General features: G+C 41.4%; 1 protein-coding gene across 1 annotated transcript in view; it reads left to right on the forward strand.

Moving 5' to 3' along the window:
- LOC310889562 (urea transporter 2-like) overlaps window positions 1–12,433 on the forward strand; it is a 321,801-nt gene that overhangs the window by 170,685 nt on the left and 138,683 nt on the right. The window contains exon 3 of the mRNA XM_083817147.1: window positions 10,977–11,082. The gene's annotated coding sequence lies outside the window, so the exon portion shown is untranslated. The remainder of the gene's footprint in view (window positions 1–10,976; window positions 11,083–12,433) is intronic.

Consider the following 12,433-nt stretch of genomic DNA (forward strand, 5'->3'; position numbering starts at 1 on the left):
AATGTGTGCTAAGCCTGCAGAAGGCAGATGTTTGGTAATCTGTTCTCAGAGAATGTTTCATCCTAAATCGTAACAGTTACAGATTGATTTAAACGCTGAAACGTGAAGTCTTACATCCCTTTCATAAAGGTTTTGTTAGCATTATCTGTGATCCTTCTGGATATTCCTGTTATTTGTGCAAATCTTACTAATTTCTTGGCCCCAATGACATCTTGTGGTGAGGAGCTCTATAGCCCAGTGCCAGAATTTCAGCCTTTTCTTGGTTTTACATTTCTTACCTTCCCATTTATTCAGGTTTTCTTTTTTTCTGTTTGTTTTACATAAATGTACATAGTTCATGACTTATTCTTGCTTTTCAGCTTCATATGGTCCTCAGAACTAGATGCTGAACCTCTTTAATAATGAAAGGTTTGATGGGATGGACCAAATCTTTCTGGTCAGCTACAAAGTCGTAAGGTCATAGAGTCACACATCTGTGTGTGTAATTGGTGATTACCCTTGCAAACTACATTTAATTTATTTCTGACAAGTAGGAAGAGAAAGACATGAGTTCAACTCTCTCTGTACAAGAAACAAGAATTTCACATTTTCCTATGCTACCTATTTGGTATCATAGCTCTAAGGGTGGACACAGGTACAGAGATCTCTGTCCTTGTTTCAATTCGCATAAAAGAATGAAGAATTCAGTCGTTTCAAAAGAGGAACTTTGGTTATTTCCAGGTATTGCCCAATGGCATTTTAACACTAGAAAAATAAACAAACAAATAAACAACAACAATAACAACACAACAAAAATGCATGCCTAAAGTGCCTAACTTCTTCCCCCTGTTTCTGGGGATTTTGTTTGCATGCAGAGATTCAAACAGAAGTGCTAAGCCAAGGAAAAACTCAAGTAGGAATTAATTGCTATCTCCAGCTACCAAAGAGGGCTTATAGGGATGACAAACCTTGACTCTTCTCAGAGTGGCTCAACAGATGCAAAGGAAATTTCCAGTGGATATGAAGACAAATTTTCACTCAGAGAGTGGTTATACATGGAAGCAGGTTGTGCAGATATCCAGCCTCAGAGATTTTCAGAATTCAGCTGAACAAGGCTCTGAACAACTAGACCTAACTTTGAAGCTGGACTTGCTCAGAGCAGTGGCTTAGACCAGGTGCCCCTCAGACATCCCCTTCCAACCTTAGCTATTCCAATTTTGCGATGCAGCATAATTCCTATCTAGGATTAAGCTACCTAAAATTTGCCCAAGGTCCAAAATGTTACTTAGGATTAACCTCTTTAGAGCCCAAATTCAAGTCTTTAGCTTCAAAATCAAACTTCCTTTCAAGAGAATTAAATGTTTCAGAGGTAAAATAAAGATTGATTTTAGGAAGATTTTGCCCTCCCACAAACATTGTCCAATGCTAATTAAATTCTGTATTTGATCTTCAGTCTCTGTTCAGTGATGAACCTGCTGCCATGATAGCCTGACAGTTATTTGGATTTATTACTGTAAGGAAATTTAAAGCTGAGGAGAGATCAAACCAAACTAAGTAAAACAAAAAATAAACGTCAACATTGTATTTTGACTGTGAATTTAAAGCATCAGATGAAAGAGCTCAGATTTGAAGTCTGACTTATCCAGCAAGCACTGATCTGGTGCAACAGAGTAATTCTATAATTACACCTGTGTCTCCTCCACCTTTGATCAGAGAGCTGTGCCTTGGCATTGATTAAAACACACTTCCTGATAATTAAGAGACAGAAACAGAAAGAGTTCAGGGTTTGAGTTGTTTTGTTTTGTTATATTGTTTTGTTTTGTTTGCACAAAAACAAGTTTAGGAGTCCAGGAATTGTTTACACCATAATGCTTCATGGTTCAAGGATCTTAGAGCCAGTACTCAGTGAGCTTTCTTCACCCACACAGCACCACTCAAAAGTGCTAAGGATGAGTTAGATTTACATATAAAGTATGCATCCTCAGTACAGATCTGCTTCAGGTCCCCTCAGCAGAGGTTGTTAACAGTGGTGTGTGTTATGGAGCAAGCTTGGGCAAGGGCAACCCCAGCATCTCTGCTTCTCTGCTTTATGCACCTTTCTGCTGTCTGACCATACCTCCCAGTCCTAGCGGAGTCACTAATCTGCAATGCATAATGGTATGGGGATATGTAATCCTGTTGGCACTGCTGAAACAAGTTCAGGTCATTACATCCGCTGGAGATTTGGTGAAGAGCGTCGTGGAGAGCAACATGGGTGATGAATGGATGGGGTGATGGTGTAATTAAATCTGACATATGTTGTTATAAATCAAAACTGACAGAAATCCCAGAATTATTTTAGAACGCTCTGTGCAGGCTGGAATGTCCAAGTCTTTCAAGCAAAACATAAAACCCAAATCCTGACCTTTCTTGTCTTTAATGAGACAGCAACCATATTTTAAATAGGTGAGCTGAGCATGTGATGACTGAGGACAAATCACTTCTTGATCAAGGGCAGCAAGTTATACATTAAAAGGAACAGGTAGATCCAAGTTTTCCCTTTTCTAGGGATGCAATATAAACCTGTCACCTAAAAAGCTACTCTCATCATTTTGTATACAATGCTAGCACCTGGACTTATTTCTCTGCTCTCAGAAACATGAAAAGAGGATACTGACCAGATCTTTCAAAAGTATTTCAATATAAAGTAAAACAAAATAGAGAAAAAATACCCTAACCCCTTACAAAACTGTTATGTCAAAAACATAGAAAATCTGGAGTCCTGTGAAATCTGCTAAGGACTTTGCTGATGTTGCTGGTTCTCCCTGGAAGCTGTTCAGTGTGCCTTGAAAACTGGGAGAATAAAATTCATGGGTGGGCAGGCTGTCTGGAAATCAAATCCTGACCTTCTGCCTGCCCTTATTTCCCCACAGTTTTGATTGGAAATAGGATTATTCAGTACTTTCTGGTCTGAGGGCAGGGTTGGACTTGGTGACCTCCAGAGGTCCCTTCCAGCAGAAATTACTGCAAGATTCCATGGTTCCCTCCTAAGCAGTTGTGTGATAGTAAGAAGCATCCATCATACTTGGCTATAATTCAGTTTATGTTTTTTCTTTTTTCCTAGCCAAAGATTGAACTAAAGAATGATACAATTTTGCAATTAAAATAAGAAACTTTAAATTGTGTTCTCTCCTTTCTCCCGAGACTACGCAATCTTTGAGTTGCCACTGACAATATTTCACACTAATACACCACAGGGATTTATTCTTAGAAATTTTTGTTGTTCTAGTTCTACATGTTCCATGAGAAGAAAGGAGTGGCCCCAAAGGAAGAATTTCTGTGTTTTCTGAAGTTTTCATCTGCTAAAATGTCCAAGCACTTATTAGAAACATGAGATGAAAATAGGAAGACCTAACAACAAGATTAATAAAATCAACCCAGCACTGATTTGTACAATATTGGCAATCCTTAAATTAAAAGAATTTCATCAGGATGTATATTCTTTCTTTTAGCTTTTTCAACTAGTTTCCCATAATGGCCAGAAAAGTCATAGTATCTCTTTGTTTTTAAAAATATTTTTGCCGACAAAACAAGAGTGGTTTATGAATGTTTTTCTTCTCCACTTAAGTCACGAAGGCCCAACCTGTCACTTTCTGCTAACAAACCAATCATTTTCCTGAGCTGGCAAAGCTGAATATTTTTTACCAGGCCTGCATGTGCAACTGCCTTACAAAGTACTCAGGATTGGGTATCAGTCAAAACAAGCATATGTGAAAATTTACCATTTTAGCAGATGGAATCAGAACAGCTCAATTGCATACAGTAAAAGCTTTAATATTTCCACAGCTGGAAAGTTTCCTGTGGTCTAAAGGACTGGAGCTTTTGCTTTTGGAGGCAGAAGAACTAAATCAAGCCTTAATTCAGAAAACATTTTGTGTTTAAAATCTTAAGATGCTTTAGAGATTTTCCCCCCAGAAAACAAAACCCAAAGGTTAGGATATTTGGGGAAAAAATGTAACCTTTCTCCTCTGCCCCCTCCATCCTGAAACGAAAGCAGTGATATGGTGAAAGTTCAGTTCTGGCTTCTTTGACTTTTTCTACAATCAGGTTTTTCCTGATGCTGTTCCTCAGCCAGAGATCTCACCTCTTGCCTCTCCTGACCAATGTAATTGTGTTGACAGAAGTCCGCAGTACAGAGAAGATCAACTTCTGAGTTTTATCGTGTTGCTTCTGTGAAGTCCAGTGTAACAGCAGAGTGAGTTATGAAACCAGCCATTAATATTACACAGTTATGAGTCACTTACTACACAGTGACTTTGTCAAGAGCAAAAACCTTTTCTTGGAAATGTTTCTGTTGGAAAGTTAACTATTTCTGACAGCAGGCTCTTAAACTAGAGTTGTCTTGTCCGTGAGGAAGTCAAAATCATTTTATAACAGCATGTAAATTAAAGTGTGTTTGTTCACACATTTCTTGACAGTCAGAACATTTTGAACCAAGTGAAACTTTGCCAGAGCTGAGTTTCATCATAGCAGTGAAACCTATTATGATGCTGAACTAGTTCTGAAGGACATTTCAAAAGGACTGATGCTTCTCCCACACTTGGTGGTGTCAGCACTGACGTGGGTTTTATCACTGTTGCCTTTGAACTTTTGCCCTGACACAAAGCAGGATAAAGGATGGACAAAACTCATTCAGAAACAGGCAGAACCAACTCCTGAAACTTTGCCCTTTGTCTGTGTTTCAGCTAAAAGGTACCACCTGTCTTTAAAAAATGAGGTTCAGTTTTCATTCAGAAAGTGGATGCCTCCTTGCTGAAGTCCAATGTCATGTTGCACTTTCAAAAGGATCTTTCTTTGTAGCAATTACTGAAATTGAGAAAATTGCCTTGAAATGTACCTCGCACTACCCAGTCCCTCCTATTTGTGTACAGCTTGTACTTTAGGTACAGAGGTGGACAGACAGTCTTAGATTATGATCCCAACAATTACCATAACAATGCATTGCCTTCTAAAAAAAAAAAAAAAGAAAGTAAAATCATGTTTCCCCAACTTTTATGGCTGGTAGGGCTAGGTGTTTTTCAGAGTACTTTGAACCTCCAGTTGTAGGTTGTATTATTCACGCCCTCTTGTTTCAAATTCAGCATTTTGAGGCAAAGTGACTTTCGGTTCCATTATCATTGTTTTCTACAAGGTTGCTGTTGTGCCCTGTAAACTCCCTGGTTGTGCCATCCTTCAGCCAAAACAATTTGTTCCACCAACTCTTTGCTGAAATTGTAATCACAGAATTTCTTGACTAACCTCCGGCTATAATCAGGCAAATAAGTAACCAGTTTTTACAGATGCTATCCATGTATGTGCTCACGCTCTGGTTAGTGTACTTATTTCTTCTAAAACAGAGTAACCAACGAAGCCCCCAGCATGGACCTTTTTGTTTGTTTATAGAGTCCTGAAGTATTTAATCTGATGCACTGAACTTTTTATACCATCTATCCAAGTGGACAGTTTCTGTAGATAGCAGCCCATGAAAGCTTCCGGAACATTAATCACTTCTCCCTATAGCAGTCCAGCTGACACACTGGGACTCATGACATGAAGATTCAAAGCTCCCCATAGACTCAAACCTTGCTTCTTTGCTCTCCCAGCCATCTAAATCAAGGCGAATGCATGGTCCCAGCTGCATAGGGAAGGTGGTGGCTTTCATCACAAATTGCATGTATGTACATGGGCCAGGTATTCAGATCTCATGTCAATGCCTGCTCAGTACTTCAGTATCTTCAGTATTCATTCTATACTGTTTTGCCACCATTTTTTTTTTATTTAATTGGAAGAAACTAAAGGCAAAACCACAAAAACAAATTGATTTTGAATTTGTTCTTAGCAGAAGGATGCTGAGTGAAACAGCTGAGGAGCTGAGCCCTTGCAGAGTACATTCCCTGCTGAAATGGGACCACCTGCCTTCTTCCTAGATTCACTGTGGCCACTCACTGCTTTCCCATCACCTCTTGCTAACAGTGCTAGATATCGGACACCTTCTTAAATTTCCACAGATTTCTTATTTCTTTTCTTTAAAGAAAGCACCCATTGATGCAGGCAGCATTTTTCCCTCTGGCTAGATAACACAGGACACAATGCCAAAGCCTCTGGAGAGCACTGGGCTTGACGGGGAGCTGGTTTGTCGTACAATATTTTAACAGACAAACATGCAAGGAAAACAACAAGGACAGCTACCCTGTGTAATGAAAGCTCAATGATTTAAAAAGCAGCAGTGTGTGTGTGAGGGAAGGGAGGGAGGCTGGGGGATGGGCCAGCAGGTTTCACTTGCCAGACCAGGGGTAACAAAAAAATTATCCTGATCCAATAGACCATGTGAAAGGATATTACCAGGGTATGAAAAAATTCTTTTGGGGGGACAGAACGTATTTTTTCTGCCCTTTTTATAAAGCCCTGTTATTTTGCTGTTCTTTGCTTGCATCTGTTAAATGCTGGAATGTCTGCAGGGACATTTTGAAAAGCTGCACAATGTCAATTAAATTTGCCGAGCAGTATATCTTTTTGGAGTACGTGTGACCTTTTCTGTTTGTCATTTCCTGGGCATCACACCAAGTGATCCTCTTAGGATGCTGGCTTTGTGGAGCAGGCCCACAGCAGCAGGACTGCAGGAACTGCAGGTTTCTGGGACCGCTGCCAACCTCCGGATAATTGCCATCAGCAGGAAAGAGCTAGAAAAGCTTGGCTGAGTCCATCTTTTACAGATAGATTGACCCCTTTCTGCCACTGCAGAATCACAGTCAGAGAGAAACACATCTCCAAAAAGAGAGAGAGGGGAGGGGAGAAGGGGGAAGAGAGGAATGATTACAGCAGGAAAGCTACATCTGATCCGAACAGGGGAGATTTGGAGGTTACACTCACTGCTTCCCATCACCAATATTTTTAACATCTTCTGTTTTAAGACAGATGAATCTTAGAATGAAGCTTAAATGCTCAGCTCTGTTATAATAAAACTGGTGTTTCTGTGAAAGCAGAGTCAATGTTCTGAGAGCGAGGTGGGAAGGGTGGGAATTTAATACCTTCATGTGATACATCTGCTGGGAAATAACAATTTTAACATATATGCGGCGAGAGAGAGAGAGAGAGAGAGAAGGAGAGAGAGAGAGAGTGTGAATGCTTGCTGAAAGCCACTGCAGGTGCTTGAAAAGGAGATGGAGGAGAGCAAAAAAGAGAAAGGAGACTGCATGGCCACAGCTCAGTAGCTGAGCTGAGGTGTTTTGAAAACCAGTGCGAACCCCAGCTGCACCTTCTGAAAGCAGGCTGCGGAAAGCTGTGCCCTTAATATCCCGATGTCCAGCAAGTACCTGACTGGGGCAAGCGGTGGTGTTACGGCCAGGCAGTGCTTTCAGCAACTGAGACTTCAGATGCATTGCACTCCCCACACCTCAGTGCTATGCACAGGGTTTAATGTCAGTGAGCACCCACTATGACCACAGCACAGGAGCCCACGAGCTCAGTGCAGGAATTTCTGGACACATGCTGGGATTCCCACGCCGAGCCTGAGCAGCATGCCTGGCATGTCTCAGCAGAGCTGGGGCAGGTGATGGTCAAAACCCAGCCAAAATTTCAAGCCTGCCCTAGGCAATCCCAAATGGTGAGGTCCAGGTCCCGTTCTGACTCTGCTAGGAAAATGAAAGAAGTAGTGGGTTGACGACATAGGCAGTTGTCACTCCAGCCCCATTGTGTGTCCTGCAAGGTACGGGCACTGTGATTCTGCCCCTTCTTCGCTCCTTCCACCACTCACTGAGGTGCAGTTCTCGTGCAAAAGAGAGAAAAGGTGAGCTACAAAAATGCATAAAAATAAGTATGAGCTCCGACAGTCAAAAATCTCTATGGAAAGGAAAAAATTAGAGGTCCTGAGACAAAATCTCTCTGTCGTGTGTTTAGGTCAGTACAGTCTATTGATATTAAGCTGTTTGATGCTATAAAAACCGTAATACACAAATTCATTCATCAGCAATACTGCTTTTTTCTCTTTCTTCACCCATCATCTATATCTCAGTTGCCAACATAAATATTACTTGGGTTACAGTAACATCCTGTGGCTCCAGACTGCGGGAGCTTCAATGCATAAGGTGCTGAGCAGACATGTATGGAGGCATAATGCTGTCAAATGTTATCCAGGTCATATAATCTGCAGCTACATTCCTCCCTCTGGAGAACAGGCTCTGCTTGGCAAATGCTTGGCCTGCTTCTGTACGTGACACTCAATGTCAGCGAGTGACATCTCGCAGATGACACGTTATTGGTAGAGCAGGTGCTGGTGGCAAGGGCTATATTTAAAAAGCAGAGGTCTAAAAATGGCTTTGCAAGACTCCGTGTTTATCAGGTCTCAGGCATTTCCAGAGCAGCTCTGATTCTTTCACAAGACCTTTCCACCCTTGTCCCACCAGAATGAGGAAGCCAAGGGGTGCTTCCCTGGACCACCAGAAGAAAATCCAAGCAATCTGGGATATAGCATCTTCATCACCCATATGAAAGAAGATGTGCATCAGAAGAGTTTCTAGAGCCATAAATTAGAAGGCATTTTTTACAATAAATGAGGCAAATTCCCTGTAAGTTTATCTACCTTCATCAAACCCCAAAGTTACAGTAGACAAGGGCAGATGAACACATCGCCATGAACTAAGCAACAGTGCACACTTCTGTCATACCACCCTCTCTGTGGTAACTCTGTACATAGCCGATAGAGGAAAGCATGAGATAACCTGCTCTGGGACTGGCATGAGGCTGAGCACGTGTATGGTACCCTCTGTAGAATAACTGCATTGCCCTGGGGTCCCTGCTCTGTTTGCCTCTGTCCAGCCAGAATTTTACTCATAAGTCCCCTAGGCTGGTGAATCAGTTTGCCACTTCCGGAACAGGGACCTTGTTGAGAGCCAGAGGCTCTCAAAATTTAGGGCTGCCCAAATGATGTTCACCCACCAGCACACCATCTGCTATGGCTGGGAATTGATGGCTGCCCTCAAAACTGCACTGCTCTAGGAAGGTCTTTCCAATTATTAAGCTCCAAACCCATATTTGGAGTTTAACTATGGGTTTACACAGAGAACACAGGGCAGAAAAGCAGTTTAGGCCTTTTATTTCGGGCCCAGGATGTAAGTTTTGATTTTTTTTCTGGAGGCTGCCTCCATTTGGTCTACTTGTGGGTGTGTTCCGGGGATAGAAATGGTGATGAAATGCTGGTCTGTTGGCCACAAAAACTGGTGCTGTCCACTCAAATTAATTTGAAAAGCATTGCCAGACCTCAGCTTGTAATATGCTATTCAATTACTCTTTCTGCATGCTGCTTGGAGTAATCCTAGCCTCAGTGTGGTCTCTGGTAAGTATGAGGGAATAAACCTGAAATTTCAGCTCTCTGGAAAACCATTTGTTTATTCCTTAGAATCTGAACAGGTTTTTTCTTGGTGGTGGTTTTTTTTGTTTTGGTTTGGTTTGGTTGTGGTTTTTTGTTTGTTTGTTTTATGTTTTTTTTGTTTGTTTGTTTTATTTTGAATTAATATATGTAAAGAAAGTATATATTGTGTCTGGAAGAACTGTCAACATCAACAAAAATTCACTTCTGCAGGTGACATGACAAAAAGAAAAGACCTCTCTATTTCATTTGGTTTCTATCTGCCACCCCCACTTACAGCTGAGGGATGTAAATGCTTTGAATAGTCTCACTGAAACTAGGAGGATAACCTACAGGGAGGCAGGTGAGGGAGGACTTTACCAAATCACCCTCCAGCACCAGGTGCTGGAAGGCACAATGTTGGTAGCTGTTGACCTGAAGAAGTTAGGCTCTGCAACTCAGCTTCTTTTCCTCTCTTTCATGTGAAATATTGAAAAATAAGACAAGACCAACCAACAACTTTTCCCAAGCCAACAAAAATAAAACGGCTTGCAGCAGGTGAGGTGCAGCATGCCTGCCTGACTCTGGGGAGGCAGGGGGATGGAAAGCAGCTCAACAGCAGGCAAGAGGTGGGCACCCAGGCAACAGCACCGTGGATGAGGTTCAAGCCCAGAGCAAGGAGTCTTCCATGGGAACGACTGCAATTGTTGACAGTGGAGAAATGTAATTCATGGTTTGCAAAAGCAGCTGCAGGGATGTATGCAAAACCCAGCAAGGAGGTCTGCAGAAAGAGCCAGGACCAGGCACATCGGGGGTCAGAGGTGAAGAAGAGGAAGATTTTGTCCTAGGGTCTGGCAGAGTCTTAGGGTGATGCAGTTTGTCACAGACTCTGGCTGGATTGAGAATACACTCCTATGAGACAGTGTCTTAAAGAGTTCTTCTGTTACAAAGAAAGGTTATTATAAAGAAACGTTATGAGACGTGTGACCTATTCTCAAATCTACCCCCATCCTGCTCCCTGTGCCACCATTTGTGTCTGACATGGGGATCAAAATACTGTCACAGCCACATACACACAGAGGTTGTCCATCTCTCTGACTCAAAGCAGTAAATCCCTGTTAGCTCCCTGGAAACTGCTGAGAAGAGACCTGTGGGTGCACAGGAAACTTTTGGTGAGCTTAGATCAAGCTTCAAGGTTACAAGAAAACCAGAAATCAAGCAAGTCATTTGTGGTTATGCAGCATAAATGTCAACTATGTTAAATCTCTCTTGTGTTTTGGGGTCATCCCCCCACTCTCATATAGTTATTAAAACAGAATCAAGAATTAAATTAAGAATTTATTAATTCCTTAAATTAACTTACAGAATACCAAAATGCTATTTTCTCACTCAGCCTGGGTTAGGTGTGAAGATCTAACCTTCTTGTTCTCAGCTATGGATGTACCTCCTCTTCTCACAAAATAAACAAACAAACCAAAACCCACTTACTCCCGTTCTCCTGTTTAAATTTCTCTGGGATTTAGGAGAGGCAAATAATGATTTTCTGCAAATGCCGGAAATAAATTATAGCCAAAATGGCAAAAGAAAAATATTTCTCCTCTAAACATGTTGTTTTTTACTTTGTATGTCTTGGCAGCCTAACCATCTGAAAACACCCACCTGAATTCTCTGCACTCAACAGAGCAGCCCAAGGATAAACCCTCCAGTAAATCCTATGTGACTGAAGCTGTAGGAACCTGACTGTGAGTAAAAACATTTCAAATATGATTGCTATACCTGTTAGTAACCAAAGAGTCCTTTTGGAGCAAATAATTTTCTTGGAAACATCTGAATCCAATCATCTAAAGCTGAGAGACCGCGTCTATGTTATACCAGTGTACGAGTCTCTACATGGTCCATTCCCTGCCTGAAAAGAAGAGTTTACTTTGTCCATCTATCATTTAAATGGTAATGAGTTAAATGAATTCCACCTCACTTCTGAGCTTCAGAGCAAGCCTGGGTTTATTTATTCATTTAAAGACACAGGAACAAGTTTGACATTGCTGAGCATGTCCCAGATTTATGGAAAATAATACTGTACTAATCTGGTGCATTTATCAGCTTCTTTGTCGGATGCCTCCATGAGTATCTAGAGATGTGAGTTTGCCCTGCAGTTCTGTTCTGACTGGAACAGCATTTCCTGAAATGTAAATGTTATGTTAAGGTCATATGCTGATGAAAACCACTGTTTTGCTAAACTAATTTCTTGGTCATTTGACAAAGCAGCTGTTGTGCAGTTACATGGCACAAAGAAAGCTATTAAAGATGGATGAGTTACTTGTTTGATTTGGCATATATTATACTGCTTCCAAAGGTAAAAATTAAGACAGATGATTATATTTCTTGATTTAACTGAATAAATAAATGACTTCTCACAAATACATATACCAGAATGATATTTCTAGATGAAGTTGTTCATCTACACCTTATGTAGTCCTCTGGGAGCTTCTGTGCATGTATCTTAATAGAACAAAGCAAATATCCTAATGCCAGATATAATTAATTTGTAGCACCATAGATGGGTATTGAGAAAAGTTCCTGATTCAGGGGAAAACGCAGAGATTAGACAATTGGGTTTGTCATGTGACAGTAAGCTCTGCAGCTGGTGTGCATTAACAAAAATAAAAATTACAAGATTTAGGTAATCAACAGCTGCTGTCAGCTAGTACGGTACCACATCAGTGCCTCCAAGGTCTGTAAAGATTGTTTTTTACCATCTGGAGGATATCTAGCATTGGCCAATGTCAGAAGTGCAGTACTGGAGACTTCTGCTGCTGCTTTGGCAAGCCTGTATGAACGCTCACTTGTAGGAGTGGGGAACATGCAGCGTGGAGTCAAGAAACATGATCCCACGACATGCTTTAGGAGGTGGTGCTGTCATAGCTAGTCATTCCAGGGCTTTTTAGTGTGTGAGAGAGTGCTGACAGGGGAATCATGCTGCAAGGATGTAAGTTTTGGGTTACACGATACTCCATGTCCAGGAAGAGCTGGAAGATGTGCTGGAGTTGTAGCAGGGTTTGGCCTCCACATTTAGGCTCTGAGCAGCAGGTTCTG

The sequence above is a fragment of the Anser anser genome, assembly GCF_964211835.1.
Source record: "Anser anser genome assembly, chromosome: Z".
In the NCBI taxonomy this organism is placed as follows: domain Eukaryota; kingdom Metazoa; phylum Chordata; class Aves; order Anseriformes; family Anatidae; genus Anser; species Anser anser.